General features: G+C 36.9%; 1 pseudogene; it reads left to right on the top strand.

Moving 5' to 3' along the window:
- Nucleotides 1–822: 822 nt before the first annotated feature.
- Nucleotides 823–922, top strand: LOC113292130 (annotated as a pseudogene).
- The last annotated feature ends 16,029 nt before the right edge of the window (nt 923–16,951 follow it).

Here is a 16,951-nt window from a genome sequence, read left to right as displayed (position 1 = left end):
CAACTCTAAGGGTTCTAACAGCATTCAATTGATTCGATGGTTTTGCACCTAATTCATGAACTCCTCTAGGGTTGGGTTGTGTTTGACTAGGAAACTTACCTTTTTCTCTCAAAGAATCACTTATCAGACCAACCTGGGTTTTTAACTCGGAAATAGCCTGACTATTTTCTTGTCCTATCCTGTTACTAGCTTGTAGACTCTGTTCTACGGATAACTGAATTTTGCAGTTTGCTGAGTTAACAAGGCGAGAGATTCCTCTAAACTTAGGATTTTCTTATCTGACTGATTCTGAAACTGAGCTAGTCCTGAAGGATTCTTAGTATAGCCAAAACCTGGGGGAGCATTAGAATTACTAAACTGACCTTGACTTTGGCCCTTAGACCACGAAAGGTTCGGATGGTTTCTCCAACCAGGATTATAGGTTTCTGAATATGGGTCAATCTTTTGACGGTTATCAAATCTAGTGTTATTATAAAGAGCATTGGCCTGCTCTTCAATATTCTGGCCTTCCCAAAAAGGCTCCACTCTACCACTAGTCTGGCCCACTTCTAAGGCTTCTAACCTTTTTGCTATAGCAGCAATTTTGGCATCTGATTCATAGCCTCCTTCTACCCTATTAACGTTTCCTCTACTTAAAAGAATTTTTTCTGGGGTGCCCTACTATTTTCCCATTGCTGGGTTTTTTCGGCGATTTCATTAAAAAATTCCATCGCCGCATCAACAGTTTGGTTTTCAAATCCACCAGTGCATAGAGACTCAACCATGGTCGTTGTGGAATAATCTAAACCCTCATAAAGGATCTGAACTAGCCTAACCTTTTCTAAACCATGATGAGGACACTGGGATAATAAATCATTGAACCTTTCCAAATACCTATATAAAGATTCTCCCTCTTGTTGTGAAAATGTGCATATTTGCGTCCTAATAGACGATGTTTTGTGCCTAGGGAAAAACTTATTGAAAAAGGCAGATGTAAGTTGTTCATATGTCTCAATTGACTCGGAGTCCAAACTATAGCCACGACTTGGCCTTATCTTTCAGGGAAAATGGGAATAACCTAAGTTTCAAAGCATCATCATCTAAGCCTCTAATTCTTAGAGTACTACAAATTTCCTCAAAATCCCTAACATGGTAATAAGGGTTTTCATTTTCTTTCCCTAAAAAGATTGGGAGCATCTGTAAGGTCCCAGGTTTCAGTTCATAGGGTGCCTCCGTTTCAGCTAACTTAATACACGAAGGACGGTAGTCCTAGTTGGATTCAACAAAGCTTTCAAAGTTGCCATTTCTGGCGCTATTGGAGCAACAGGGATTCTCTCCTCAGTCAAAGGACGTTCAAAAACAGACTCTTCAAAAGTCGGACTCTCTATATTAAGGTAATCGAGATGCTTCGAACTACTATGTTTCTCTTTAACAAATCTACCTAGTGCGTCTCTTTTACGTTCAGGCATACAATAGAATTTTCTAAACTGGAAGGGTAAGAAAACACAGATCAAGGCCGACTCAACCAAATCAAACCTATTGATTTCTAGCAAACAAAAAGCATGATGGCTCCACTTAGATTGTTTCTATACCAGCTTCTAATCCTTCGAACGGGAATTCGTTACAATTTAAGAAAACCCCTCTGGAATCAATACGAGTTAACGTAAGTTGAATAGAGGCGAGGGAAGCTCGGTGGAGATTTGATACCCAAGGCCTCACCGGTATTACAAGGCGGCGCAGTCACGCATTCAACTTACAGAAACCGTCAAGAACTTCGAAGTATGCTTAAAAGAGTAACCAATATTTTTTGAATGACTTTCCTGTTAATCTCGTTACCCTATCGGTCTCGTTCTAGTCAAAATTTTAGGCTTAGGTTCGCGTAGGTTATGTGTTCCTAAAGCGGGCAAGGAGAGAACGATGATGAAATCCGAACCCTTATCTTGTATGGCCAGGCCTTGCCCTTTACTAGAAAAATAAATTTCCGTATTCAGTCCTCAACATATATGCATACGAAGGAGTCCAGTAACTCGCTGACAGGGGATTCGCGAGTGTTTAGAATCTTACCTCCCGTTCCAGACGGGGGATGAATCAGTTGTAGTCGACTCGGGCCACTGACTCCGATGTCTAGTGTACGAACCCAAGGTGCAGAGACAATATCGTAATTGTCCTCCTTCTCTGCAAACAGTTTATATTTAACGTACCCTTCCGCAGGGTAATAAAAAAAATAATGTCCCAAAGTCCAAAAAGTAAAGAAAAATTACAAAAATAATAAACCCTAATACAATTTTTTTTAACCCTAAACTAAAATTGTCTAAAATAAAATTGTCTTCTTTTATGTTCTTTTTGCTTTAATCTTTAGCTCCAAGTCTTTATGAAATCACCAAACTTTTTGGATCAATTTTCTTTATGATCCAGAACCTGTAAACACAAGATAAATACCCAAAAACATAAAAAAATAAAAAAAAATAAAAAAATCTAAAACCCTAAAAACAAGTCCGCGTCGGCGGCACCAAAAATTGTTGTGATTTGTAGATAGTGGTAAAAGTGGTTCGATTCTCAGACTTGTGAAGGATATTAATTAGACTTAAATTCTAATATTAAAATAGAAAACTCACTGAAAATTATAGCAAACTCAATCAAAGATGATATCAATATTAAAAGAAACACTGAAGCTAAGATTCCACTATTTTCCAAGTTCAAAGTGATTAAACCAATACTTATATTTATGCAATTTTCTCGTTTAATTTGATTCTAAAATATTGCAACAAGTAGATTTTCAAAAGTAGTAATTGTAAATACCAAGTATGAAGCATCAAAAGTCTTAAAACTAAGCATACTCCATCAAAATAAATCATAATCACTCAAATAAAAATCATATTCAATAATAGTTCAAGGCAAATAATCATATAATTATTGCAAATAAAAAGATAAAATAGAATATACCACTTTTTGTTGGAAAAATAGCTTCCTCTATCGCCTTAGCAATGGGGTTTAGCTCCTCATATTAATCTGGTCTCAAAATATGTGTTTGTTGCTCAAAAGATGATTAAAAGAGTGAAAAGTAATAACACAGATTGTTTGCAACAGTGTATCGGAGTTACAAAACATCTGTTACAATAGAACTGTTACAGAAAACTGTTGTAAATACTGTTGCATTGTCGCTGATTTTAAGACCCCAGAATCGACTGTCTTCAATGGCCTTTTGTTCTTCGTGTTCTTCCTTGTGCACCAGCAGAAACAATTTCCTGCAACTCTTGATTTCGTTCTTTGTTCTTCTCTAAACTTCACCCAACTCTCGACTTGCCTTCTATATGACCGAAATAATCTATTTATATCAAAAATACCGATTAAGTCTCTCCCAAATCTTCCAAAATCTCTTCCTCTCTCTTCATGACAAAGTTGCGGAAATTTCTTGTTTTAGAATTTCTACACGTTTCTGAGCTTTCCTTTTTATTCTAAACTCTTCCTTAGATAGATACAAATCTTTGGGAAGGTTCATAGCACTTTAATCTCTCTAAAATTCCCTAAAACAGGTCACACACGTGACTTTCCATATATTTTGTTGTGATAAAAATCCGTCGATTGAGCCCAGTCTAATCGATTTCAACACCCATATCAGATTCCTAGACCCATAAGGAGTCTATCCTATGAAAATCAGAGGTTCAATCGACATCAAACTCCTCCAAATCAAGAACCCTAATCTGTTCTTCACTGCCACAAATTTTCCCGCCAATTTTGAGGATTTGAAACCGTGAAGAAGAAGGGCGCCTCCTATCCAGAGTAGGGGTGCCTTTAGCAGCTGCCTTAAGGGATGTACTGGGGGTGCCCCTTATCCAAACCGGGGGTCCGAATAGAAAGTGTCCTCCGGGTGCTTTATGACAACTTTTCGAGCCAATTTTTTCCAAAAATTTTTATTGGCCAAAAATACCTAATAATAAATAAAACACCATAATAAGTACAAAAATGAGCCCTAACAATATATAGAATCGAGACAAATAGGACACAAAAATGTGTCTATCAATAATGGAGATCTCTTGGAAGATGTACATAATAATACCACAATTAATTTCGGATAGGTGCATTTATTATTTTATTAAAGAAATAGAAAAGAAAAGTACGAAACCTTTAGATAACTTCAGAAAACATGAGGGGAGGAACGTGCACGTCGGTTAAATCCGGGGTGCACAAAGTCAGACTCTTCAACCAGCGCCGGAACTAGACTTTAGTTATGGGGAGGACTTGTCTCTTTTTTGGCCTGACTTAAGGGTAAAATTTACATGCATATTATGGCCCAACCCAAAAAGGGCTTTGAAAAAATGTCTTTTTGTATTGTTGGGGCTGGCTTAAGCAAGCCCTAGTCCAAGGGTAGTTCCGCCCCTGCATTCAACTATTCTGTTTTGACATTTTTGACATTTATCTTATCTTTTGTACATTGTTGAGAATTTTAGGTGGTATGTATGATAATTTTGACGATGTTTTGTTGTTTTTGGTGTTCAATTTTATATACTACCAGCCAAGATTCCGTGGAAAGATATTTTCATCTCCATTTCATTGTAGGTAGAATATGGGGTTACTATCTTCCTTGAACCTCCAACACCAACATGCATCTTGAATAGGGGTTAGTCATTTAGGATTAGAAGAGACATTGAGAGGTTTTTTTATGCAAAAGATTTTAGGTGATTCTTTATGAGTTTAGAGATTTTGGGAGACTCTCTAAGTGTTTGAATGATTTTTTAGGAATTATGGTGATTCATAGAGGCAATAAAACATATATGAATTTCACCTTACACGCGTAAAACAAGTAGTATATTTATTTTTTTACACGATGAATATATGAATAATTCAATGGAAATGTATTAGTCCGTGCATGGATAATAGAAATTGTAACCATTTTGTCAATAAAAAAATCAAAATAAGACGAACATAATGCATTTGAATCTCTAGTGAACTTATTTTGTTGGAAGATAGCATTTTTTTTAATGTAGCTATTGTTTTTAATTTTTTGATATTTAATCCTTAAAGAAAAAAGAATGAAAAAAATATCTCAAAATATCAACTATTTTGGAGAGATTTTGTTTTAGCCTTTTATGGTAGATTTTGTAATAAAAGTCTCTACAAGTCTCTCAAAACCATAAATCATTGATTTCAAATTCCAAATCCAATAACAGAGAATTTTGAAGACTTTAAGAAAGTCATGATCCAATAACAGAGATTGCTTGAGATTTTGAAAGACTCTCTATTGACTAACAAGAGATTTCAAAAGTCTCTAAAATTCTTTCAATCTCTCCATAAATCTCAGTTGTCTAACCCGCTCAAAAATTTAGAAGCCTTTTAATCCATTGAAATGAACTAGTAACCCAAATGCTTGATCATAATTATATTGGGGATTATATATTCTATTATGGATTAAAGTCTATCTCTTTTTTTAAGAATTAAAGTACATCTCTTGAGCATAGAAATTTTATCTATTTACTTTTTTGGTTTACAAATAAAATTCATAATAAAATAGTACATATGCCGACAGTTCAAAAAAATAATTGACCAAGTGAAATCCAGGAAATCTAACTAGCTGGCTCAGATTTTTTCTCTTGGGGGGAAAATCTTTGCCTCAGCTAAAATATTTTTACTGCTCCCATCTACTTTTTTTAAGTTGTGGTTGTTCCTCTTTCTGTTGTGTTTTTCACTTTTTTTGGTTTCTAAATTTTGATTTTTTTTGCCTTGTCTCAGTTACTCTTTTGTCAACCTAGGTTTAGATTGATCTTGTAAAAAGTTGTTCGTTGAATCTGCAGGCTTTGTTATATGAAGTTCGTTATCAAGTTTAGATGCCAAAACTCAAGCTTCACATGCTAAAGTCGGACGTCGATTTTTTTCCTTTTCTCAATTACTCTTTTCTCAATCGAGGTTTAGATTGATCTTGTAAATCATTGCTCGTTGAATCCGCATACGTTGGTATGTCAAGTTTGTTATCAAGTTTAGATGCAAAAACTCAAGCTTCACTTACTAAAGTGGGACGTCAAATTAGCTTAAACTCAGGTTGTAAAGGTGTAGGATGGAATCTTCGAGCTACCCCCGAAGAATTGAAGACAAAGAGTGAAAATTACACAGAGATATCATCCGTTATCAAAGGTTGGTGTTTGAAGATTTGGTTTCTTTACAATGATTCTCTCTCTATCTATCCGTCTATCAAAACCAAATGAAGTATCAAAGAAAGATCTTGATTTAGTACAAAAGATTTGATCATCGGGATTGATTAACTGACTAATGAATGAAATACAAGATTAATGTTCTAGTGATTCACTGAGTTTCAAACATAGGCTTCCCTAACATTCGAATAACCGATAGTCGGAGAACATAAAACATTCTTAGTCCTTACTGTTAAACTTTCATAAACAAGTGAATGTAACCTTTGGAAATTGTATATCTTCTAAATGCAGAAATTATGACCTTTCGAAAATGGATGAGCTAAGTAAAACACATGTTCACTGCCTTGTTTTCAGAAACTAAGACAATTAAATTTCATAAATTAGACAATGAATGTGTTTTAGTGCCCGCTGTCATACTTTCAGAAACCAAGCAAATTTGATTTCGAAAGTTAGCCAACAACCATGTTTTACTCGCTGTCAAGGTTTCAGGAATTGTATTACCTAGAGTTTAAAAGTTGAATCTATCAATATAACTTTCAATTCATTAGGGAATCACTTTTGAAACTTCTGAGGCCCGAAATCGCAACTTGTATCTGTAAGTTCATGATCCAATGAAACCTTCGTCACTCAAGGCTAAATATTCTAACATTCGTGGTTATGCTAGCAAAAATAGAACATACTTCGACTTTCACCTTAGGTATGATCAACTTGATTATATCAAGTATGTATCTTAGGTAAATTGGTGGTTGTTAGAGCACTAGTCGGTTGAACCTACAGATGTTGGTATGTCAAGCTTGTTGACAGTGTTAGTTGACCAAAACTATATCTTGATTTATATCCTATTAAAGTCAGCTTCAGATTAGGATTAGATTCAGGAAGTTGAATCTCAGAATACACCAAACGCCCTCGGAAGTTGAAGACTAACTATTACACGACGACATAAACGAGAACTTCATCAACAAAGGTAAGTGAAGACTGACTATCATGTTTACTTGACGAGGTCAGAATCACAGATTCAACAAGTTGTCCTTAACACATTAGTTCGCGGTACACTCGAGATGAGCATTGCTGAACCCCGGAAGTGAACACGCCGCGAAATATACCTAGAAGCTACTACATACATGGTACCCCCATATTTCATGGGTTGGAACATGTGTTGGTTATCCCGCTCGTTCCACTCTCGTTGTCAATATATTCTCTCGTTGTCAATTCATTCATAAGACAATGGTTATATAGTGGACATCCTTCTCTAGTATGCCAAATGTGGGACTAAAGAGATTCATTTACTCAAATAAAATGAGTGAGTATCCATAGGACCCTTAGGTCCGAAGATCAAACCACACCAAGAGAATTTTTTTTTTAAAGTAATTTATAATAAATTCAATTGGATTGAACTCCAATAATTCCATCCTTCGTATGACTATTACTAAATACTTGATCAAAAAATAAAATTACAACCTTAATACAAAATAATACCATATGCAACTCTGGAAAAAATTCCCTATCCTACTAGTTGGTGATGATGAAGGGTATATGTTGAACTTTGTATCAGTCTTCTCCTACTCCTTCTTTAACCCTTTCCATGACCAATGGCACTCTCATAATCTCCAATTTTTCTAGGGTAGTGATGAACCTTAATCCTTCAGGAAGCATACTCAACTTAAGAGAGTTGGATATACGTAACTCCTTGAGTTGGGGCATTCGTCAACTCTCCACTCCCTTACATTTTTAAAAAACTGCAGGGATAAATATTGGAGCTGAGGAAATCCTTTTGAAGAACATACAATTTCCTCCCCTTCGTATCCATAATCAGCTAAGTTTAAATTCCTTAGTTTGGGTGATATTGAAGAATTGCCATCAGATCTTCTGTAAAGAAGCTATCAGATCTTCTGTAAAGAAGTTGTCTTCCAAGTATAACTTGGTGAGGTTTGGTGGGTACTTTTGGAGGTTGAGAGTATCTAGTTTACCTGCCAGGCTTAATGCGTGAAGATTATAACAACAAGAAAGTGAATCAAATATAGAGTTGGGAAATCCTTCTTTGGTACGGATACACAAAGATCGAATAGGAATCTGATACTGGTTATCGGACAACGTTGATGACGATGATGAAGAAAGTGAACTTCGCATCCCAGCCACTTCATTTATAATTATTTCAGATTGCAACCGCGAGGTACTATGTACATACAGTTTTCGAAGATTTAAAATCTTCTCAAAAGAACCTTTTCTTATCCATTCTCCATCTTGTATATCATAAATTGTCTGGAGGTTTTTAAGATTCTCAAATCGAAATTTCTTATCCACTAGTCCATAGAGGTGTAGGTGTCTTAGTTGTACCAACTTTGAGATACTTTCAGGTAGGTTTCCTTTGTAGCTAAGTAACTTAATTTAGCGTCTGTAAATTTCGCAAATTACCTAAGGAGGACGAGATTGAAACTTCGTGGTCGGGCCCTAATGATAAATACCTTAAGTGAATGAATTTGGAAACTTTTTTTGTTATACACTTTTTTAAACTCGTTCTTAACGTCTCGAGATCTAACACTCTAAGCATCTTATAGTTTTGGCAATTCAATGGAGTTTTAAGAACACCCATAGGGACCAAGAAGAGAAGAGTACGAATTTTTTTATCTGAATTATTATTGAAATCAGAAATACCATATGGGATCATTCATAAGGTGAATAGCATACCTCCGCGGTTTCCTATAGGTGGCATTAGTAGATGATGATGCTATATCACCAATGCGATGTTGCTGGAGATTAATATCAAGGAATTTCATATCCTTCCATTTTGACAAGAAAAGGTCTCGCATAAGATCATACACTCGAAAGGGATAACATAATTAAGATGGAGAGAGAAGGAGCGAGAAAACCGCTTTACCTAGAGAGAATTATTTTTTTCGCAGCCATTAATTCACAGGGTTTGAGATTGGAAGAGAAGAAAAGTAATGTTTTTTCTTCATGGATTACTTTTCTAGTGGATATTGCAAGATGGTTAGTCGAGGTATTAGAGGAAGTGCGGGATCCGATTTGTCAAAAGAAAAAGTGGATAGAAGATAAGGAGAATCCTCATTTCCATGTGAGGTGAGGGAAAATGATGATGGGGTTTACCTCAGAATTTCAAGAGTTAGAAGGGGAGATGCATCTAGATCTTTTGCTTTATGTGTACCAACGGGAGATAACAGTTATTATTGGGAGGTCCTATGCAAGGAGATCAGCACTTTGCTGAAAGAGAATAATTTGATCAAAAGGCCGGCTCAAAGATTGCCTTCAGTATCAGATTTTACAACAACTTTGCCTGGTAAGGTTGTGCAACAACATTTTACTGGATTTATTCAAGTAGGTGGGTTTGTTCGATGGCAGAGGGTAGCGAGAGAATTAAGAAACCAAATGCAATGGGAATCTTTTATTGATTTTGAGATAATAGATGAACATCATGCTAAAATCACTTTAGACAAGGAATGTTGGTTGGATCTTTGGAAGCCACAAAAGATCATGGTGGATAATGTTGTAGTACATTTAACTCAATCACGTGCAAGGGAGGAGAGATTTCAAGTCCAACAACAGTCTGTTGTCGGGGAGGAGACTTATAAAGCTCAAAAATGGGATAATATTATTCATTTGCAGGCATTGTCAAAGTTTAGGAAGTGGTTAAAAATAAAAGACATTCCACATAATTTTTGGAATTATAACCTCTTTAAGATCGTTGGTAATTCGTTGGGAGGTCTGATTGATATTGATACAAGTTCCTTGAAGCTGACGAATAAAAGATTTTTCAGAATCTGTGTGAAGGGAGACTTTTCAGCAATACCAGCGGTTCTTACGGTGGAAGAAGGAGACCAAAAATGGGCGGTATCAGTTGAATGGGATTTCAAATATGATCCTGAAAATAAGGCTTCAATGGGGGAGTATATTCGGCTGATTAATGAGTTTGATAACAGATTGAAAAAGTTTCAAATTCAAACGTATCTAATACAGCTTCTTCAGGGATGAATTTACGCGTCTCTGATTCGGTCTCGGTTGAGTCGACTCAGGCGAATCGAGGTACGGATTATCTCAACTTGGGAGATAAGTTAACATATGTGCATAATTCGATGTTGTATGGTGGCTCTTTCCCTAGAGAATATGTTCAAGAGGGTGAACGTCAAATCTCTAGCTCTAGAGTTGCGAATGATAGTGAAATCGTTCGAGCTGCTGAGAGGGTAGTTGATAATTCTGTGTTTGAGAATGATGTAGGTGTGGGGATTCCATCTCATCATAGAACAATCAACTATACTGGAAATAGATTCCATTGTTTAGCTGTTAGTGGATGTGAGGATGGTGTTCCCACAACAGATAGACTGGAATTTATTGACAGCATTTTGGCTGCTGAAGCTGTGGGTTTGCAGTGTAATATTGGAAGTGCAGGTGTAGTTCCCAACTTACCTGTCATTCCTCTAGCTGCAGTTAGTCAGGATTCGTTAACTCATGGAAGTGTTGGAAGTGAAGGTGAGGTGCCTAACACTTTTGGAGTTAATGAGTCTGTTTTGAACATTTATGAGAACCATAGGTTTACTTCCTCAGCTATGCCTGACGACCTGCAATTGGTTCTACAAGATGGTCAATTGGTGAATAGAGTAGATTGTGTTTCTCCATAGTGTATTTTGGATTCATTACTTCTCCAAGTGGATACAGGTTCTAAATTGTTTCATATTTTGGAGAACAAAATTGTTATCAATCTTGGAGATTTACAAGCTGCAAAAATAGACTCAAATGAAGTGGTTTTCTCCACGTCAAAACTGGTATTTGAGTTTGCTTGTAAACTGGGAGGCATTCACTCCAAGGATGAAGGGCAAGCAAAATCAGTTATTGAAGAAATTCTCTTCAAATATAGAGATCGTCACATGGCAATTGCTGCAGGCGAGAACGCTGAAGGTAGCTGCGAATCAAACAAAACTGATGATGCAATGGGAGACGAAATTTCTTCAAGGGAGAACATGGTAACTGATGGGAACTAAGTTTCTAAACTGGAATCTTTGGAGACTAAATGCTTACGATAAGCAAATTGCAGTTCGAGAGTTAATTGCTCTACACAGGAGCGCTATTTTCACAATTCAAGAAACTAAAATGTTAAATATGTCTCCTTTATTTGTGAGACAACTTTGGTTTGACTCAGATTTTGGATGGGATTTCATACCTTCTCAAGGAAGTAATGGAAACAGCGGTAGCCTTTTAACCATTTGGGACACTGCTTTCTTCGAATTGTTGGATACCAAAAAGGGTAACAATTCAATTTCTTTACTGCTAAGGTGCAAGACATCAGGTTTTTCTTTTGTTATCACGAATGTATATTCACCATGTGACTACAATCTCAAAGAGGAATTCTAGAGAGACTTAACAGAAGTCAAGAACTGGCATGATGCTGTTTGGTGTGTGGTTGGTGATTTAAATGCTGTCAGGTCGGATGTTGAAAGAAATATGATAGGTGGTGATATTAGGAATATGCAATTCCTGAATGATTTTATAATTGATCTGGAAATGGTTGGCATTCCGCTTAATGGTGGTGCTTATACGTGGAGTAACAAGCATGACAACCCGTTACTCTGTAGGTTGGATAGGTTTCTTTTTTGTTCACGCTTTGATTCGCATTTTAATTCTGCCATTCAAAACGTGTTGGTGAGGACAATCTCAGATCACAACCCACTGCTGTTGGATTTGGAGCCGGATCTGAAGTTCAAATCTTATTTCAAAATTGAGCATCATTGGTTAAAACACCCAGAGTTCTGTAAGAAGGTGGAGCTGTGGTGGAATTCAATGACATTTTTTGGTACTCCTAACTACGTCCTGTTTAGGAAATTACAAAATCTTAAGTTTTTCTCAAGAAGTGGAGCAAAGAAACTTTTGGAAATATAAAGAAAACGAGGAGGAACTGAAAGAGAAGATCAGGCAGTTGAATCTTTTGGAGGAAAACACTTCTCTCACAGAAGTGAAAAAAGCAGCAAGAACTGAACTTTTGGTAAATCTTAATCGGCTGAAGGTAACAAGGGCGAGAATGAGTTATCAAAGGGCAAAAATTCAAGGTTTCAAGGAGGGGGATAAAAATACAAGGTATTTCAACAGAATAGCTAATTATAAAAGAAAGAAGAACACTATATCTAAGTTGGTTGTGGAAGGAACATATGTGTTTAATCAGGATATGATAAGGCATGAAATACAAAGTTATTACTCGACTCTTTTCACTGCTACAGAAAATATTTCTCCCAGCTTTGAAAATATGGATTTCAGGAAGATTGATGCGCAACAAAGCTTTTGGCTTGAGAGAGATTTTGAGGAGCAGGAAGTGCATGATGCGATTAAAAAGTTTGGAGTTAACAAGGCACCGGGGCCTGATGGATTCACTCTAGAATTATATAAGCTTTGCTGGAATATTGTGAAGGAGGATCTGATGAAGGCTATTCAAACGTTCCACTCCAATGGTAAGGCATATTGGCGGCTCAATATGTCATTCATGAGACTTATTCCTAAAAAAGAAGATACAGCAACTCCGGAGGATTACAGACCCTTAAGTTTGATTAGTAGTTTCTACAAAATAATCTTAAAGTTATTGGCAGAGAGGATGAAGACTGTGATGCCAACCCTTATTTCGAATGCTCAAGGTGCTTTTGTTAAAGGTAAACAAATTTTAGATGGAATTTTGATTGCTAACGAATGCATTGACAGCAGGATTAAGCAAAAGAAACCAGGCATCTTATGTAATGTTGATATGGAGAAGGCGTTTGACAACGTCAGACACTCTTCACAATTTTACGAAAAAATGGTTTTGGAGAAAGATGGATAAAATGGATACAGTGGTGTGTTACAGAGGCACAATTCTCTATGCTTATCAATGGAGCTGCTTCGGAAAGAATTAGACCTTCTAAGGGCATCAGACAAGGCGATCCTTTGTAGCCTTTACTTTTCCTCTTAGTGGTGGAAGATTTATCCATTTTGTTGAAAGGTGTTGTAGAGGATAGGAGATTAGGTGGTTTTCAAGTTGCTGAAAACGGTTCTATTATTTCACACTTGCAATTCGCAGACGATACAATCATCTTAATGAATGCAGATAGAATTGAGGTGAGGAGATTACATGTGTTGTTGATGGTGTTTGAAGTGTTAACAGGTCTAAAATTAAACTTGGAGAAGAGTTCGATAGTGAGCATAGGGGCACATGGGATTGTCAATGATTTAGCTGCAGAGCTGGGGTGTAGGGTAGAATCTCTTCCTATAACTTATCTAGGAATTCCAATTGGAATAAACAGAAGAAGTATTGTTATCTGGGATGTGGTTGTTCAAAGAATGAAGAAGAAATTGTCTCCATGGAAACGAAGATTCTTGAATAAAGCTGGGAGGATTACGTTGATTAGAACCTCTCTGGAAAGTCTGGCTACATATTTTATGTCTCTGATTGAGTTGCCGGTTACAGTCGAGAAGAAACTCAATAGTATTATGAGAAAATTCTCGTGCGGGGAAGATGAAAACAGAAAAAAGATGAGCTGGGTAGGTTTTAAGAAAGTCTGTAAACCAAAGAAGTGTGGAGGGCTTGGAATAAGAAGTTTGAGACACGTTAATAGATCTTTGCTGTCGAAATGGCATTGGAGGTATGCTAGAGAAAAGGATTCCTATTGGAGAAAAGTTATGGCTGAAAAGACTAATTCTAGTGAAAGCTGTATCATTCCTGCAATTACTAATGAGGTTGTTGGGAAAAGTATATGGCTTACTATTGAGAAAGCTAGTAAAGATTTCCTTGCCGTGGTTGATATTAAAGTGGGGAATGGAAGAAATTTACGGTTTTGGCATGATTGCTGGATTGGGAATCATGAGTTAAAGAATAAGTATGCAAGATTGTACAAGTTAAGCACACAAAAGACTGTGATGGTGGAAGATATTTTGGGTAGTAACATGACAAGACCTTTAAACCCGACAGAAAGGATTGACTTTCTGGAGTTAAGACATGATCTGAGGAATATTGCTTTAACTGAAGGGGTAGAAGATGCTATTGCAGGGGACTATACGACAAAGTTGGCGTATGAAAAGCTTATTGAGGATACACAGGATGTGGACTTTGCAGGTTTGTTAGAGAACAAACTCATTCCGCCAAAAGTTTTGTTTCTGACGTGGGCTTCACTTCATGAGTCTTTACCTACTAGATGTATGCTAAGACAAAGAAGAATGGATATCCCTTCCACCATGTGTGTGTTACGCAACGAGGAGGAGGAAGACTTAAAGCATCTCTTTATTCATTGTAAGTGGACAAAACGCTTCTGGGATTTTTTTTCTTATCTTCTTTAAAGGTAAACTGGACTATCCCAGAGATGTTTAAAACCGTGTTGGAGAGCCGGAAACTTTACAAAGTCAGTAAGAGGGGATCAACTATTTGGCACCTAACTCCCTACGCAATCTTTTTGGGAGGTTTGGAAGGAGAGGAATGTGCGAGTTCATGGGGGAAGAAATATGTCTTATTTGTGGGGTTCAGTAAAGGATATTTTCAAAGATTACTCTGTTAATCAAGTTTTGTTTCAATGGGACACTATAGCTTCTCTGTAATAGGTTCCTTTAGATTTTTTGTGGATTCTCTAGAAATCATATGATCTCTTGTAAATTCCGTACATATCCTTTTCTTTTTAATATATATCCTTCCTTTTTCAAAAAAAGGAAGATCATGCACTCGAAGTATATTTCCGATTTTGCCCTTATCTGAAACATATTCCCTGCCGAGTTGAATCATACACCTTTGAGTTAACTCAGCTAAATGTTGGTGCTTCCCAATATCCTCCATTGTTCCAAGTATTTTTTAGTTTGTATGTGGTATGAACCCCTCGGAGATCCACAACTGTATCAGTTTCTTTACCGGAATTGCACAGTCTTCAGGGAAGAGACCTAGATAGAGAAAACATGGTTTTAGGTAAGATGATAAATCGTGGTAGCTCAATGCTAATATTGCATTGACACCTCCATTTTCGGCTTTATTAATGTAAGAAACAACATCTCTATGGACAAGTTCCCATTGCTTGATTTCTGACATTTTGGTTGCTAATAACCCTCCAAGCACACATATCGTCAAAGGAAGACCACCACATTTACTCACCATCTCCCTTCCCAACTTCTCAAAACCTGCTGGGTAGCAGCTGACATTTACCATATTCCTGGGAAATGCTTTCTTGCAAAGCAACTCCCAGCTCTCCTCATCATTTAACAGTTCTGGTTGGAAGTGAAGGCTCCATGCATGGATCTGCGTGCAAAGCAACTCCTTTGTTCCGAGTTGTTAATAGTACTTTGCTTCCACTCTTTCCATTTGGAAAGGCAGGACTTATAGTATGCCAGTGATCGACTTTCCATACATCATCCAAGACTACAAAGTATCGCTTATTTTGGAGGTAGCTGTAAAGTTTTGCCATAAGATCTACCTCACTCATCTGCAACTCATCAGCCGTTAATGACATGCAGTTTTTCATAATTTCAACCAAAACATCTTTCAGGTTAAGGTGTTGAGATATAGAACTCCAACCCCAACAATCAAAATGACTCTTAACTGTGTGGTGCCTATATATCTTCTTGGACAGAGTGGTTTTTCCTAGACCTCCAACACCGATAATCGACACGACACGACGCTCTTCATCATCTTTCATCAACTCAGCCAGTAGTGTCTTTGTACGTTTTTTGGAGCCGATAACATTATTATCCTCAACACGAGGATAGCGATTTCTTAGCGGATGCTGAATTATCCTTTGATCTATGTAAGAACTTGAAGCTTTGTTGCTGTGCAAGTCCTTAATACCATATGTGGTCGTACTTTTAGATATAGCCTTGAGTCTAGCTTGGATGGCTAGGATCTCATTGCCAACCCTTTGGAGATGTCCCGAATTCCTAACCATCAAAGCCTTCCTAGTAAGAAAGGTTTTTATTCCTTTAGTTTTCCGGGTGGAATGAACTTTAACTATGAAGGTGTCGATAACATCTTCAGCATCGTAAGCAACGTCTCTAATTTCCTTCACCCAATTCCGAACACGTTCATCTCCTTGTTGTTCCTTTCATCTGCATCTCTTAAGAAACACTTCATCCTTATTAGTTCATCACGTAGCTCCTCTACTTGCCTTCGGACACCAAGTAAGAAAAATGTTTCACCAATAACCCAATTTCCCCACAGCAAATGAAACCACAGCATCTACCCTTTTCTTAAAAACAAATTTTAATGCAGTGACCTGAAATGAAGAAGATGAATAAGATATTAATTTGAGTAAGTGTATGGAGTGAACATGAAGTGAAACCTTAAGCAAGAGGCATTTGGGATATATACCAGAGAAGCTTTACTTAAAGAAGGACTTGAGTTGATACAGAAATTTAATGAACTGAAGTGATATATATGAAATGAAGAAGATGAAGAAATTCAAACTAGAGAAGAAGCTGAAAATACAATCCTGATTGGAAAAGTATAATCCAGATACACAGATTGAAATTTCAATGATGGCTATTAGAGCTTTAGATGTTCGTTAGTTTTTATAGAATATGGAAACGTACACAGTCGCATTTGGTTGTTGAGCGAGTCTCCCCCAAAATCACTGTATACTATTCCCACTAAGTGGACGTGGACTACACATTTCTCACACGGCGCCTAAAGTCTTTGTTGTTTACAGTACAATACACCGTTTTCCACGGACACTTACTTAAAAGGCATTAAGCACATACTGCTCCTACCTGTAGTCTTTCTTTAATTTGTTCAAATAAATTGTAATAGCCACAGATGGAACGCGCAAAATTGTAAGGAAAATCGTTTTCTAAACATGTAAATACTTTTCTACCAATTAGTTATATACTAGAAT

This window comes from Papaver somniferum, chromosome 6, assembly GCF_003573695.1.
Source record: "Papaver somniferum cultivar HN1 chromosome 6, ASM357369v1, whole genome shotgun sequence".
Classification (NCBI taxonomy): domain Eukaryota; kingdom Viridiplantae; phylum Streptophyta; class Magnoliopsida; order Ranunculales; family Papaveraceae; genus Papaver; species Papaver somniferum.
The sequence above is the reverse complement of the archived record's forward strand: the minus strand, read 5'-3'. Positions and strand labels throughout refer to the sequence as shown.